The sequence below is a fragment of the Rhagoletis zephyria genome, unplaced genomic scaffold (assembly GCF_001687245.7).
Source record: "Rhagoletis zephyria isolate East Lansing unplaced genomic scaffold, Rhagoletis_zephyria_1.1 Rzeph_scaffold_01496, whole genome shotgun sequence".
Lineage (NCBI taxonomy): Eukaryota > Metazoa > Arthropoda > Insecta > Diptera > Tephritidae > Rhagoletis > Rhagoletis zephyria.
In genome coordinates, this window is record NW_016158580.1 from 95,651 (window position 1) to 109,667 (window position 14,017).

The 14,017-nt window shown below is 36.2% G+C and overlaps 1 long non-coding RNA gene across 1 annotated transcript; it reads left to right on the forward strand.

Moving 5' to 3' along the window:
• The first annotated feature begins 572 nt into the window (after positions 1-572).
• On the forward strand, positions 573-10,187 carry LOC108364212 (uncharacterized). Its single transcript, XR_001847726.1, has 3 exons — positions 573-655; positions 1,817-1,823; positions 10,177-10,187. It is a non-coding gene; the product is annotated as an uncharacterized LOC108364212 (long non-coding RNA).
• The last annotated feature ends 3,830 nt before the right edge of the window (positions 10,188-14,017 follow it).

Sequence of the window (14,017 nt, forward strand, 5' to 3'; positions counted from 1 at the left end):
GTTGCGATATTTTTACATATGCGCTCATCGCGTTGCGCAGGTCGGCGACTGTGTATCGCTCTAGGAAAATTCGGCACCGCATTCACTCTTCTATTAACTTTTCCTTCTTTAGCAGGTATATCCAGCATCCATTCAGCATATTGGTGTTATTCACGCTAGCGCGTGTGTCATTTGTTGGTTGTGGTGTGTTCGGTCCCAACGGGGCCAGAAGCGCTCCATTAGTTCTGTTGGAGCGCTCCATATTCAGCAGTAAGCGTTCCCTTCCCAATTTCATATTTCATTGTATTTTAACATTGAGAAGCGCTCCCTTGCTGCTTCAGCTAAAGCATTTAAAAAGCGATGCATGCAAATTTTAATTTTTATATTAGATTTTGGTTTTAATAAAAGAATGGCGTTTTTGTATACCATTTGATGGTTTTATTAAGTGTACTTATAAACATGTTTTTTTCTTTTCTATGTGGAATACATACGAAAATACATATGTACATACATACATACATGTTTTCACATAAATTAACTTTTTTTCAAAAGAAACTAACAAAATGATATTTATTTCTGAGTATTGTTAGAAATTTAAAAATTTATTTTTAACTTTGCTTTTGTACTGCTCCGTACTTGCTCCTTTGGGGCGCAGCTAACTTTCAGTCCCGTTGGGGTGAGCCCGCTTCCGCAGTGTTGGTGCTTGTAAAATTTTTTGGACATGCGCCTGCAGAGCTGGGTCCCTGCTCGGGCGCCATTTATGAGATGGGTTTTGTCGAAGGCTGAGGTAAGCTCAGCCGATCCAGAGCCCAGCGAAGGTCCCACTAACCCCCACCAAATAAAACACAATATTATCTTGTATTTAATTCGAGCACACACACCTACGGCGCTATGATTAGAGTGCTGGCAACCTTATGTCCAAAGAGAGGGAGAGAGAGAGCGAGAGCGGATGGCGTTTGTTTGTTGTCTAGAGGTCGGGTCGGCGTGTATGACGGTGAGTAATGATGGGTCAACTGGTGAGTAACAGTGAGAGTGCTGGCAGCACGACGAGTGGTTCTCAGCCACGGTCGAGCAACGGCGAGGGCGCTAGCAGTACGGCAGGTGACTCTTACTAACGTCAGGGAGCCTGGTATGCAGCATTAGGTGCACAGCAGAGTGACGGAGCTACTCTCAGCGGTGGCGAATGGTTATCAAGAGCTGCGGGGTAGCTGTAGCGAAGCAGATGATTCTTGGCGAATGGCTCTCACTAGCTGTAGAGTAGCAGTAGCGGCGCAACAGATTATTCTCAGCGAATGGCTTTCAGCAGCTTCGGATGGCCTTCGGTAGTGGCGGACGCTCTCAACGGTGGCGGACTGCTGCCAGTAGTCCTGAACAGCTCGGCAAGCGCTTCCAGACGGCACTCTACATGAGTAGGGGCTGGAACGAGTCGGAGGTGTTAGAGGCCGGTGACTAATAAGGATGCCTAAAAGGGCGTGCAATCCCCGGTCAGACGGCGGTTTGAGCAGTACTTGGTTTTGGATTGGCCAGTCGGTGACTATTAGTGCGCCCGCAGGCACACCATTTAGTACCGATTGGTTACGAAGAGCTTAGCCTGGCTGGCCGGCGAGACATTAGTGCACAAGCACACCATCCGCTCGCCGGCCAGTTGCGCTGCATGCTCGTTGAGGTTTCGTCGTGTGCTGTCCCGAGTTATGCATTGTGGTGAACCAAGTGGTTGGTGAGTTGTTCTGGCATGCTGCTGGCAGTGCTCACCTGGTGCTGTGTGTATGTACGACGGAGTATATATATATGTTAATGTATATTTGTAAGGTGAGGTTTGTATGAAGCGTATTTTAAGTATGTACGTTGCTGTATGTATTTGTATCGTAGCGAATGCTCATACAGTTCATCGTTAAATCGTCTGCGATATTCGCCATCGCCAACGCGTAAAGGTCCGTAAATCTTTCGCAGAATCGTTCTCTCGAAAACTCCAAGAGCCGCTTCATCAGATGTTTTCATTGTCCATGCCTCCGCGCCATACACCGGCACACGCATGATGAGTGACTTATAGAGTGTGATCATTATATGATTGCCTACTGAGTCCAAAGTAGCACTTGTTGACAAGAGTGATTCTCCATTGGATTACAAGGCTGGAATTATTATTGGTGTTAATGCTGGTTCCCAAATAAACGAATTTTTCTACTTTTCCAAACTTATAACAGTGACGTGTGTGCCAAGACGCGTATGCTCTGACTGTTTGTGTGATGACAGGAGATACTTCGTTTTGTCCTCGTTTACCACCAGACCCATTCGCTTTGCTTCTCTATCTAATCCCGAAAAGGCAGAACAGACGTAGCCCTTGCTTTTACCGATAATATTGATGTCGTCGGCATAAGCCTGCAATTGTATGCTCTTGAGCTGACAGTCACCTTGTCTGAAACCTCGTTTGGTATCAAACGGCTCGGAAATGTGAAGTTGCGTTTGTTAATGTTCTTGTGCACAATTTTCACCTTACATATGAACATTTCGCTTATTATATACCTAAGGGCCAATTTCACAGTACTGAAAATCTTTAGTTAACTGCCGATTCTGAGTTAACTACGCACTGTGAAATTGGCCCTCAGGTACAGGTAGTTTAATTGTTTTGTAGGGCAACACAGTTTTTTCTTTATGCAGATACAAAACTTCAGCTATTTATTTTTACTTTTGATAAGATCGCTTTTAAAGTTCTGAAAGTATATAGACGGAAATTTGAAGAATTTATTAGGTGCTTCATGTGTTGCCCGACGAAATTACCCTATGCAAGTAAACTCCAACTGAAGTTGCGTTTGTTAATGTTCTTGTGCACAATTTTCACCTTACGTATGAACATTTCGCTTATTATATACCTAAGGGCCAATTTCACATTTGTACTGAAAATCTGTAGTTAACTGCCGATTCTGAGTTAACTACGCACTGTGAAATTGGCCCTCAGGTACATAATAAGCGAAATGCTCATAGGTAAGGTGAAAATTGTGCACAAGAAACTTACTTTGTACTGGAAATCTGTAGTTAACTGCCGATTCTGAGTTAATTACGCACTGTGAAATTGGCCCTAAGTGCCGCTATACAAATGAATCTATTTTCGTGTATTTCGCAAACCATTTTAATTTTTTTCGTCTTCTTTCATCTAAATTTTAGCAGCTGACTACAAATATGCAATTTAATGGCTGATAAATTAAACTCGGTTTAACCCAGCTAGATTGATAAACAGAATTCAAAATTTGCATTTCCTTTTGTCTTTTCAAAGTTTTTTTTACTAATTTTTATATGCATCATCTTAGAAATAAAGATTTAATTCCAATGTTTTTCTTAGTCTTGAAGTTTACTTTATAAAGCATTCCTTGCGTATCCTCTTTTTGAAAGGGATCTTTAAACTTTTTGACAAATTTGTCATTCACTTTATTAACGTGTTGGGGAAATCTTCGATGCAAGGTAAAACCATAAACTTATGTGTGGCATTTTCCTCATGTCTCAAAAGATTATTTGAATTGAGTCTTTTGTTTTGGCATACCCCTGTGGGGAAAATCTCTAGTTCTGAACTAGTGCGCTTCTAGTACATTTAGCCCCAGGACTGGTTCGCGATAAATCTCTTTTGCATGCAAGCAACTGGTGAATTTAACATGGCGATGTACTAGGAAGTGTCAATTGCCCCCCGCTGCATCCGTTTTTCGATAGTTCCGAACTAGTCCTAAATTCTACAGTTCCGAACCAGTTCTAAAATCGACAGACGAAAGAAAAAAGTATCATGATTTTTCAATATTTTTGGTTCTTTATTTTGGAGGAAATGTGTTTTCAATTTGAAATTAAATTTATTTGAATGATTGTATGAAATGTACGTTTACATACCTTTAGCTGTAGCTGAGTTTGCAGAGGTGCTCGCTGTTATTTCTTAGATTCCTGACGGTCCCAAGATGTTGAAATGTTAACACAAATTTTAGTTTTGTATTACCAAGCTATGAAAAAGCATCTGCGAAGCGCAGAATAAAAGCGTATTTGAACGAAAAAGCCGCCGAACACATATCTATGTAAAGTAAACAAGCCCCCCGCTGCATCCCTTATTCGATAGTTCCGAACTAGTTCTAAATTCGACAAATAAGATCTAGTTCGTTCTACATCTCGTTTTCTATAGTTTCGAAGAATTTCTAAATTCGTCACATTAGATATCGATTTCTAGTGAAAAAACCTAAAAAAAACATTAGTTTTTTAAAAGTACCACTTTTCGCTGATTTTGGACTGGTGGCGATCTAGTTCATATCGGCTAGTTCTTTTTTGGCGATAAAGACCTAGTACGGAACTAGAAATTTGATTCACTAGTAAGCGGTTTCCCTACAGGGACGCATCTCTTAATGTAAAATTTAGTAAATTTGTGTGGGTAGCACTATGCAAGCAGGACTTTTTCCACAAAAAGTAGGTTTTTGTAGTGATATTTAGGATCAGACATCTTAGTTACTTTGTAAACTAGCATAGAAACGAGTTCCACTTTCCGATTCAACGGATGCGATTAATAAAAAATCAATATAGCGGAACGTGGTAGTAGGTTTGTGGCACGTGAGTGATAGCTATTGAACACTTGCGAAATCTCGTCCTACCTATTTCTTGGAATTGCAGCGATGATGTCATACAAATATCTATGTATAGTGGAAGGGTATTGTGAGGCTCAACTTCTCAAGGCAAAAAACTTCTAAATAAATTTGTTCAAAATATTGATTAGCGAATTTGAAAACTGTGGAACTCGGCGGTGTGCAATAATGTCAATGGAATTAATGTCACTAACATTAATGCAAAATTGAAAAGGGAACTAATGTCAGAAATATTAAATATCAAGCAAGCTTTACCGTGACGTGTAATAAGGCAAGGCGAAAATAACGTCCATGGACACTACTTCTTATCGTTATAGGCAATAATATTACCTTTTCGAAAGCGCAGCAAAATCCATGAACGTTATTGCTCTATCAAAAAAATATTCATAAAATACACTTCTAGCATACTCTACACAGTAAATATGAACATAGTATACAGCTTTAAAAGTGCATAACACCACGCCGATCCGCGTACGCGCGGCGGGCTACCAGTCGTCGCGTCGCGCAGTACGTCCCTTCCACCCCTTCAAAAAAAATACTGTCTAAATCCGCTTGAAAAAGGCTACAGCACGCAATTGCGGCGGTTAAGCCAAAAGATATACATATTTGAAAAATAATAATTTTGCATTAACAAACACCATTTTATGCCTTTAAGGGCCCATTTCGCAGTGCGTAGTTAACTCATAATCGGCAGTTAACTAGAGATTTGCAGTACAAAAATCTTTGAAATTTGGCCCTAACTCATTTCTTTAATTCTTGTTATTAAGAAAGCAACTATTCAACACATATGCATACGTTATTGATAAAAATACAATTTCTGTATAAAAAAAAAAGTAATATTTTTATCCTTTTGATTAAAAATCTTAATCTACCACAAATATATTCATGTACCTTTGTTTGTAAATAGTCCATATTTGGAAGAAAAATAGAAGCACTTTAAAACTTTCACACAAAAACAATTCCCCCTCTGCAATGAAAAATTGTCCACGGAGAAAAAGGCTTAACCGAAACTGCGGGCACAAAAAAACTGTAAACAGAGTACAATTAAGCACTTAAGCCAAAATTGCTTTCGCTATAACTTTGTAACGGTATTTCGTAGGACTTTGAAATTTTGACAGCTGGTGCATACAGTGGCGGATCGTGAGCTCAATTTTGGGGGAAATAAGAATCAAAAATTTTGCACGTCCAAATATGACAGACATTTTATTTTATTATATTTTATATTGTTTATAAATGAATTATGTTTTATAAATCATTTGCTTTGAGTCATATGTTTTTGAGAGAAATACTTCATAGTAATTTGAAAATTTCAAAATTACATTTCTCGAGTGAAAAATAACATATTCGAACTAACTCGGCGGTACACAGTGTGCTTTTTTAACACTCCATAATTTGAAACAAAATGGCTTTGAAAGCTAATGTAATTGCCTTTCACGGGTAAATATTGCAATCGAGCCACAATTACTGATTGAACTTAAAAAAAATTTTCAAAAATAGTGTTCTTCGAAAAAAAACGTGCAAAATCCAACGGATTTATTCCAAAAAAATGTTAATCCCTCAATTTAAAAAATGCATTAAATATTACATTTTTTCTGAATTGTATGCAGCTGTGCATCCTTCACACAATTTTATATTCCTCGAATAACAAGTGCGTTGTAGTGCTATTCAAGACCTCTAATTTGAGCCATAATTGAAATCCCTAGGCCCTTTGAGAGCCAAATTATAACGATTCTGAAGTTAAACTTCGAAATTTCACTCGACAATTTCGAAGTAAAAACTAGTACAGCAGTTTATGTTTTTAAGCGGTTAGGGCTCGATATGCAAATGTATGTATGTACTTTTATGGGTTTTATGAGCATATACATATGTATGTACTTTTATGGGTTTTATGAGCATATACATACATATGTATGTACTGCTATTTATAAAAAAATAGCAGGTACTAAAACATTGTGGTTGTTCACGCTTGCCTATTTATCAGGTTATCTAGTTGAAAATAATTTTTGTGTAGTGTATTATTTTAAACCAGATAACCTGATCACCAGACAGGCGTGAACAACCACATTGTGTTTCATCGCCGTTCAAATTCAGGTGGAAATTATCCCTGACTGCTGTTCATTGTGGAATGAACAGAATGACCAAGTAATATAAATTAAGTGGAAATTTATTTAACGTGGTTGTTTTCAGTGGCAAAAAATAAGTAAATTTATTAACTGAAAATTGTTCTTTAAGGAGCTAAGGAGCTAATAAATTTGTCTCTAACGTTAGAGAAATGTTTTGATTTCACATTGGAATTCTAATGTAGTTTTCGAATCGAAAATCAGTTTAGAGAACTATGTAATAATTCGATTAGAGAATGATTAGAGAAACAATAGATTTTAGAAACCAAGTAGAATTCCACGTTAGAAAAAGATTAGATATCTAACCTCTTTCTCGATGCTGAGAACTAAGCCCCNCCCCCCCCCCCCGCCCCCCTCTTTTTGTAGAGATTGCAGTAATTCTCGACAATTTCTCTAATCATCTTCTAAACTTCAACCTTACAGAGACACATTAGAATTACAATCGTTTTTGATCGTTCTCTAACCTAAATGTTTCTTGGGTTGCTCTAGCTCCGCTTCAGCTAAAATCCTTTGCTCCGCTCCACTACGAAGCCCTGGGAAAAACATTAATATATATTGAATTTGTTTTGCTTTATTTCTGCTTTCACAAAATCTCCTGAAATTAGAATAATTCGAATCGCCTCAATTACAAAGTGGTTCAAATTTGTGAGCTTCTACTGTACCTCAATGCTGTTACTTTCAATGCAGTTGTATGTGTGTACGAAGTACGTACGTTTGTTTATATGTACATACGTATCGAGGTATATAGGTATGGAGGTATATAGGCATGTATGTACACTAGAGTGGTCCTAAAAATTTTTCCGGGATAGGGTTTGGGGCACCTTCCAAAATGTTTCCTCTTGCCGAAAGAGGTGCTGGTACCAAACCTTACGTTTCTAAGTATGCATTTAGATGATGCTCATGATGTTCATATTTTAATCTAGAAGTATTGCGTACATATATTAATCAAACAATTGGTTAAGTAACCTAAGAACATTTCAAATTAACTTGTCAATTAAAATATCACAAGCTTCAGTTGTCATGGCAACAGTAGCTTTTTACAAAAATCACCAATATTTTTGCCAGTTTCACAGCGATGCAGGAGCGCATTTCAAGCTGTTTGAGCACCTTGTATTGGTTGCAGTAGAAAACTGAAAGTTGGTATAGATATTACAAATATCAAAAGGAAAAAACTAAGGGGGTACACCGTTTTCTAGGAAGAAATTTTTTAAACATACAAAAATGAGACCACTCTAATGCACATACATACATATGTGCACTTCACTTAACTTAGGCCAACGACTGCAAATCTAAATTGCTAAATACTTTTAACAACCTCTTTTGTATTTATACATGTACAATGTACATACATATGTATGTATGTATGCAGTATATTCGTTGGTGTTGTTTGAAGATGTTATTGCCATCAGCCTTTTGTTGTTAGCAGATCCAGGTTAGGTTTCGACGAAAAATATAACTGAGGCGCGGTCAGTATCCCTCAAGGTTATCTAGTATCTCTATATTCGAAGAAGGCAACAGGATGGATAAAGAGCAATAGACAACGACTAAAGAAACCACAACCAAAACAGAAAAGGCGCAAGCCTGCGTACAGATAACGTGTCTAGCCTTAAAGTATCGCATATCTGCATTAAATAAGTAATTTTATTGTATTGCTTTGTAACGTTTACTGAGGCGTTGCACGTTTCCCAACTAACTGCTTGTGCTTCCATATGTATGTATTGCCACCATAAACTTTCCATGCTCTTTCCATTTTTATTCGTTTTCTCGTATGGCCTTTGCCTCGCTGTGATCATTTTTTTAGTTTTTCAATAGCTTAGCTTGCGTTGTTTTTGTTACGTTCCTCTGATTAATTTTAATGTTTTGCTGCTTGGCAGTCCCTTTTGGGGATTATTATGACATTTTTTCGGCTTCACCAGTGCAATTTGTTGGCTTTTGTTGCTAGCTGCCTCTGTCGTTCGGAGTTAATTTGGTGTTATTTTCATGGAATGTTAAATTGCGATAATTTCATTCTACAGTAGCTCGAAGCTCAAACAGAACTTAACGCATTACCAAGCAGTTTCCGGACGCATCGCCAGCGACTACAAATATTTTTGCTATACATAAGTACATATGAATGGTTGAAACACCACATACATACATATGTACATCTATAGGTACATATGTATGTATGTAAATGATAAAGCCATTTTTGATGTTTTCGGCTTATTTAGGGCTTAATTCACAATGCACAGCCATAGACGAGAGTTTAACTATCGATTTTCATATTCACAGTACTTAGGGCCAGTTCGCTTATTTATTTAAGTGCCGCTAAACAAATGAGTCGGTTTTCATGTAGTTATTTCGAAAACAATTTTAATTTTTTTCCTCCTCTTTCATCTAAATTTAGACAGCTGAATATAAATATACCACTTAACAGCTGATAGTTTAAAATCGGTTTAACCCAGCCAGATTTGGGCGTAGTACCAGGTTGATCGAACTTTGCCCGGAGGGCATATACTTTTAAAAGTTTTCAAGATTTGGATTACTTTAAAAAAATATTTTAGGAAAAAATTGGATTTCGATATCTATTAAGTAAATTTCTTACTCCCACATTTAGGTGGCAACCCTATTCCGAAATTCGCTGGAACAAATGGTACATTTCTTGAGCGTATATGCACTGCGTATACATAAAAATGCTGATTGAAATTGACAAATTAAAAATTTGCATTACATAGAAACGTGGCAACCCTGATGGAAAATATTTTCTGAACAAAGTTCTCAACAATACCTTTCATTTGATATCCATATTGCGATGTGTCAGATAAATTGTGTTGAATCGAAAATAAGTGGCAACCTTACACTATTATCCTGATGGATAACATTTTGTATATAAGGAAAACATTGTTTGAGAACGTTCCCTTGGTACCCATGAATAGTAATATTTTACCTCTTTTTCTAAACAAAAAATTAAATAAATATGCGATTCGAAATAGGTGGCAACTCGATTAAAAATATTTTTGAATTAGGGATCTTTAAAATACCTTTCCATTTGATACCCATATTATGATGTTTTAATTAATTTGTAACTAATTTCGAATAGGTGGCAACCTTATACGAGTCTTCTCGGAGACAGTGCCTATTCAGATAACCTTAATATCCAAAATATTATTTGTGTACAAAATTTAATCAAAACCGTTAGAGTCGTTTCCGAGAACCTCATGGATATATCTGTGTTCGTAAGGAAAAGTAGCTTATGTCGAAAGGCCGACTTTAGTATAATGCGGCATTCCTTTTATTTTTTAAACGACAAAGAATTTTTTGATGAGACTTAATAGGAATATTGACTTGCTATTATCGCAACTATTTCTTGCACGTTTATTTGCCAGAAGTTGTTTAACGACTTAGCGCCCGTAAATCATTCGCAATTGTATGCTGCGAACGCCGATTTATACTAAAGCCAGCCTTTCGACATAAACTACTTTTCCATACGAACACAGATATATATATATTTCAGATTAAGACTAATACAAGATATTGTGAAAGGTTGGACTATACCTTAAAGATGAAAATTTTGGGATTTTTTTTATGTGTCGAGATGATTCTACTTACATAGCCAGTATATATTTTAAAAAGCAGGCAAATCGGCCCGTAAATACGTTAGATATAAGATTTTTATATTTTTTGTCGTGTTGGACCTTCCGATGGAAATACCCATATCTTCTTTTAAAAATGCGCTGGCTCGAAGTTGACTTTAGTGCTAAGGTCTTGAGGAATTTTTTTCTTAGAATTTTATGAAGAATCCGCAAATGCTAGGAACGATGTCGAAAAAAATCGATCCATACAAATTGACCCGCCCTAATATATATATATATAGCAAATGTTAGGAACGATGTCGAAAAAAATCGATCCATACAAATTGACCCGCCCTAATATATGGTCTTCTTCAGGGCCTATGCAATGGCAAATTGGTTTGATAAAACAATAACTTAAGTACAACATTTAACATTAATTCGTATTCCTTACTCAAAACTGCTGCATTTTTCTGTGTCCAGTTTTAGTTTTGATTAATTTAAACATATAAACATAAACATTGAGAAACTGAAAGCTGTAGATACAAACACTTGATAAAAAACATCAATAACAGTCGGTAGGACGAAACTTGAATTATACTTTTAGGGTTAACCCTTTCAGTACAAAAATTCAACCACTGGTTATAAAAAATTTTTTAATGNATAGGAATATTGACTTGCTATTATCGCAACTATTTCTTGCACGTTTATTTGCCAGAAGTTGTTTAACGACTTAGCGCCCGTAAATCATTCGCAATTGTATGCTGCGAACGCCGATTTATACTAAAGCCAGCCTTTCGACATAAACTACTTTTCCATACGAACACAGATATATATATATTTCAGATTAAGACTAATACAAGATATTGTGAAAGGTTGGACTATACCTTAAAGATGAAAATTTTGGGATTTTTTTTATGTGTCGAGATGATTCTACTTACATAGCCAGTATATATTTTAAAAAGCAGGCAAATCGGCCCGTAAATACGTTAGATATAAGATTTTTATATTTTTTGTCGTGTTGGACCTTCCGATGGAAATACCCATATCTTCTTTTAAAAATGCGCTGGCTCGAAGTTGACTTTAGTGCTAAGGTCTTGAGGAATTTTTTTCTTAGAATTTTATGAAGAATCCGCAAATGTTAGGAACGATGTCGAAAAAAATCGATCCATACAAATTGACCCGCCCTAATATATGGTCTTCTTCAGGGCCTATGCAATGGCAAATTGGTTTGATAAAACAATAACTTAAGTACAACATTTAACATTAATTCGTATTCCTTACTCAAAACTGCTGCATTTTTCTGTGTCCAGTTTTAGTTTTGATTAATTTAAACATATAAACATAAACATTGAGAAACTGAAAGCTGTAGATACAAACACTTGATAAAAAACATCAATAACAGTCGGTAGGACGAAACTTGAATTATACTTTTAGGGTTAACCCTTTCAGTACAAAAATTCAACCACTGGTTATAAAAAATTTTTTAATGGGTGTTTAAAAAAGAAAGGGATCTCAGCTATTTTTATTTTTTTGCTTTCGTGAAATATATTTCAATGCTATGAATAATACCTAATAACTTGTCCGAATATTTTCCGAAATTATATTACTCGCTATTGACTTTTCTGCCACCTTTTACTTTTTTGACAAACACGGTCAACTGCAACTGCAGCTTAGCACTTTAGTTTGATATATACTAAACTCCTGCGCAATTCCATTTAAAGGGCCTAGCAAGACATCCGATTGCCGCGCAAATACTTTCCCTCCTTTAAGCTTAGTATCCAGCTCTTAAGAAAAGCAAACACTCCATATAAAATGACGTGCAAGAAATGGCTAAGAAATTTTCTTGAGTCAAATTTCCTTAAGGCAGTACGCAGTTCTTCAGAAATTTAGTACGCTTTCTACTACGGTTTTCTAAAGTTTTTTTTGAAAAAAGAGCACAAGGCAACCCAGGTTTGCAACAGAAATATATGCCCGTTCCATTATTTCTTGAGGAAAGAGTGAGGCAACAGGATGTGAGGTATAAAAAATGTCAAAATTCCTTGGACACACACGCGAAATAATGGCAATTTTTTCTTGACCGTTTTCTTAAGAGCTGGATACTAAGCTTTAAGCTGAAATTAGTCAAGAACGTAAACCTACCGGTACGTAAACCCGAGTCAGCTGACACGATCTGTCTTACCAAAGCACCATGTAAATGAAAACTCAACACCGCAGAATTTTTCTGTAGTTGTAGCCCGTAGAGCAGAAATCGGCTGAATTTAGATTTTCCGTGTCAGCTGATTTCTCCTTCTTTAGATGGTTGCCACTTCGTCAGTTTTACAGATGGTAAAAAAGTTATAAGTTCCTATTCAAAATATGTTTAAAATATTTGAGTATTTTCGAAGAAAACATACATTTGTGGCAAGAATGATAGAATAATTTTCTGGATCGTGCATTTGTGGTATCTGAATAAAACTAAGGATAGGAATGTAGGGGAATTTCAACTAAAATGCTGATATACTTACCTAAGTAATATGTATGTATGTGCATAGATACGTATGTGCATAGATACGTACCCTGCAGCAAAATTTAGGGACAGTCTGGCAAAGCGCTAGTTCCGCCCCACAAATTTCAGAACTGTCTCTGAACTACTGCAAAAGGGATGCAGAGCTGGACGGTTGAAACTCATATGTTGCTAGTTGCGCTGTCATCAATGTTACTCATCCTGGTCATGTGAAAGCTGACAAGAGATGCTATACTATATTTTTTCGATTTTTTAGTCCCTAAAACTAATAGCAAACTGTTTTCGTTTATTTAATATGTAGTTCTCTACATAGTTTATACGGCAACTGCTAAAATATTTCCAAAAAAGTCGTTACTGGTACCATTAATGTAATGATTTCGATGAAATTTAGTTTGTAGTCTTTATTTTATTAGAAAAACCTAAATATAAAATATGGAGAAGATTGGATTACTATAACGTTCAAAACTCACAAAAAATGTGGGCCCAGTCATTAAATGTGATAGAATTTTGGGTAACTTTTGTTTCCTGCTTTCCACTCTCAGAAAACAAAGGTTATACAATAAAATGACTTAGGTGTCAATACTCGCTTTTTCCCAATATCTGGTGGGATTTTTTCATTGTTTGAAAAATTCTTTTCGCTAAATTATGCAAAAAGAAGCTGAAAATCAAAAATTAAGAAAATCAAAAATTACATATATTTGCAAAGTCGCGCGCAAAGATCAAATTATATATTCGAAAACTACATAAAATTCTCTAAAATATTACTCTAATTTCAAGACCTGACGGACCGGTAACACACACACTTTTTTTACTAATAATCTTTATAATCTACATTTCAAAGTAAATTTTTTGGTAAGGAAATAGGAAAATACCAAATAAATGATAAATACCTTCACCTGAATATTCCACGACATTTAGATAATTAATTACAATTGAAAAAGAAACACTTTCTGTAATGGGTTCAGCGCCAAATGCAACTAAACTGATTAGTCGGTATCGCGCCCATTCCCGTATTTTTTTGGAAATGTATCGTTCGTGAAGAAGGGGGGTGAGTAAATAATGTAAAATTTGGTACTTATGACTTTTACTATTCCCTCTCTAAGTCAAACCGGTTTTTTTTACCAACTGTCACCATGACTTTTTTCTACCTGCCTCCATATATTCGAAACACTGTGCGCCATTTCCTTTTTAAATATTCACAATATATTTAGAGTTAAAATTTGTTTGTTATTATTTTATAAAACAAATCATGATGCTTGAAAC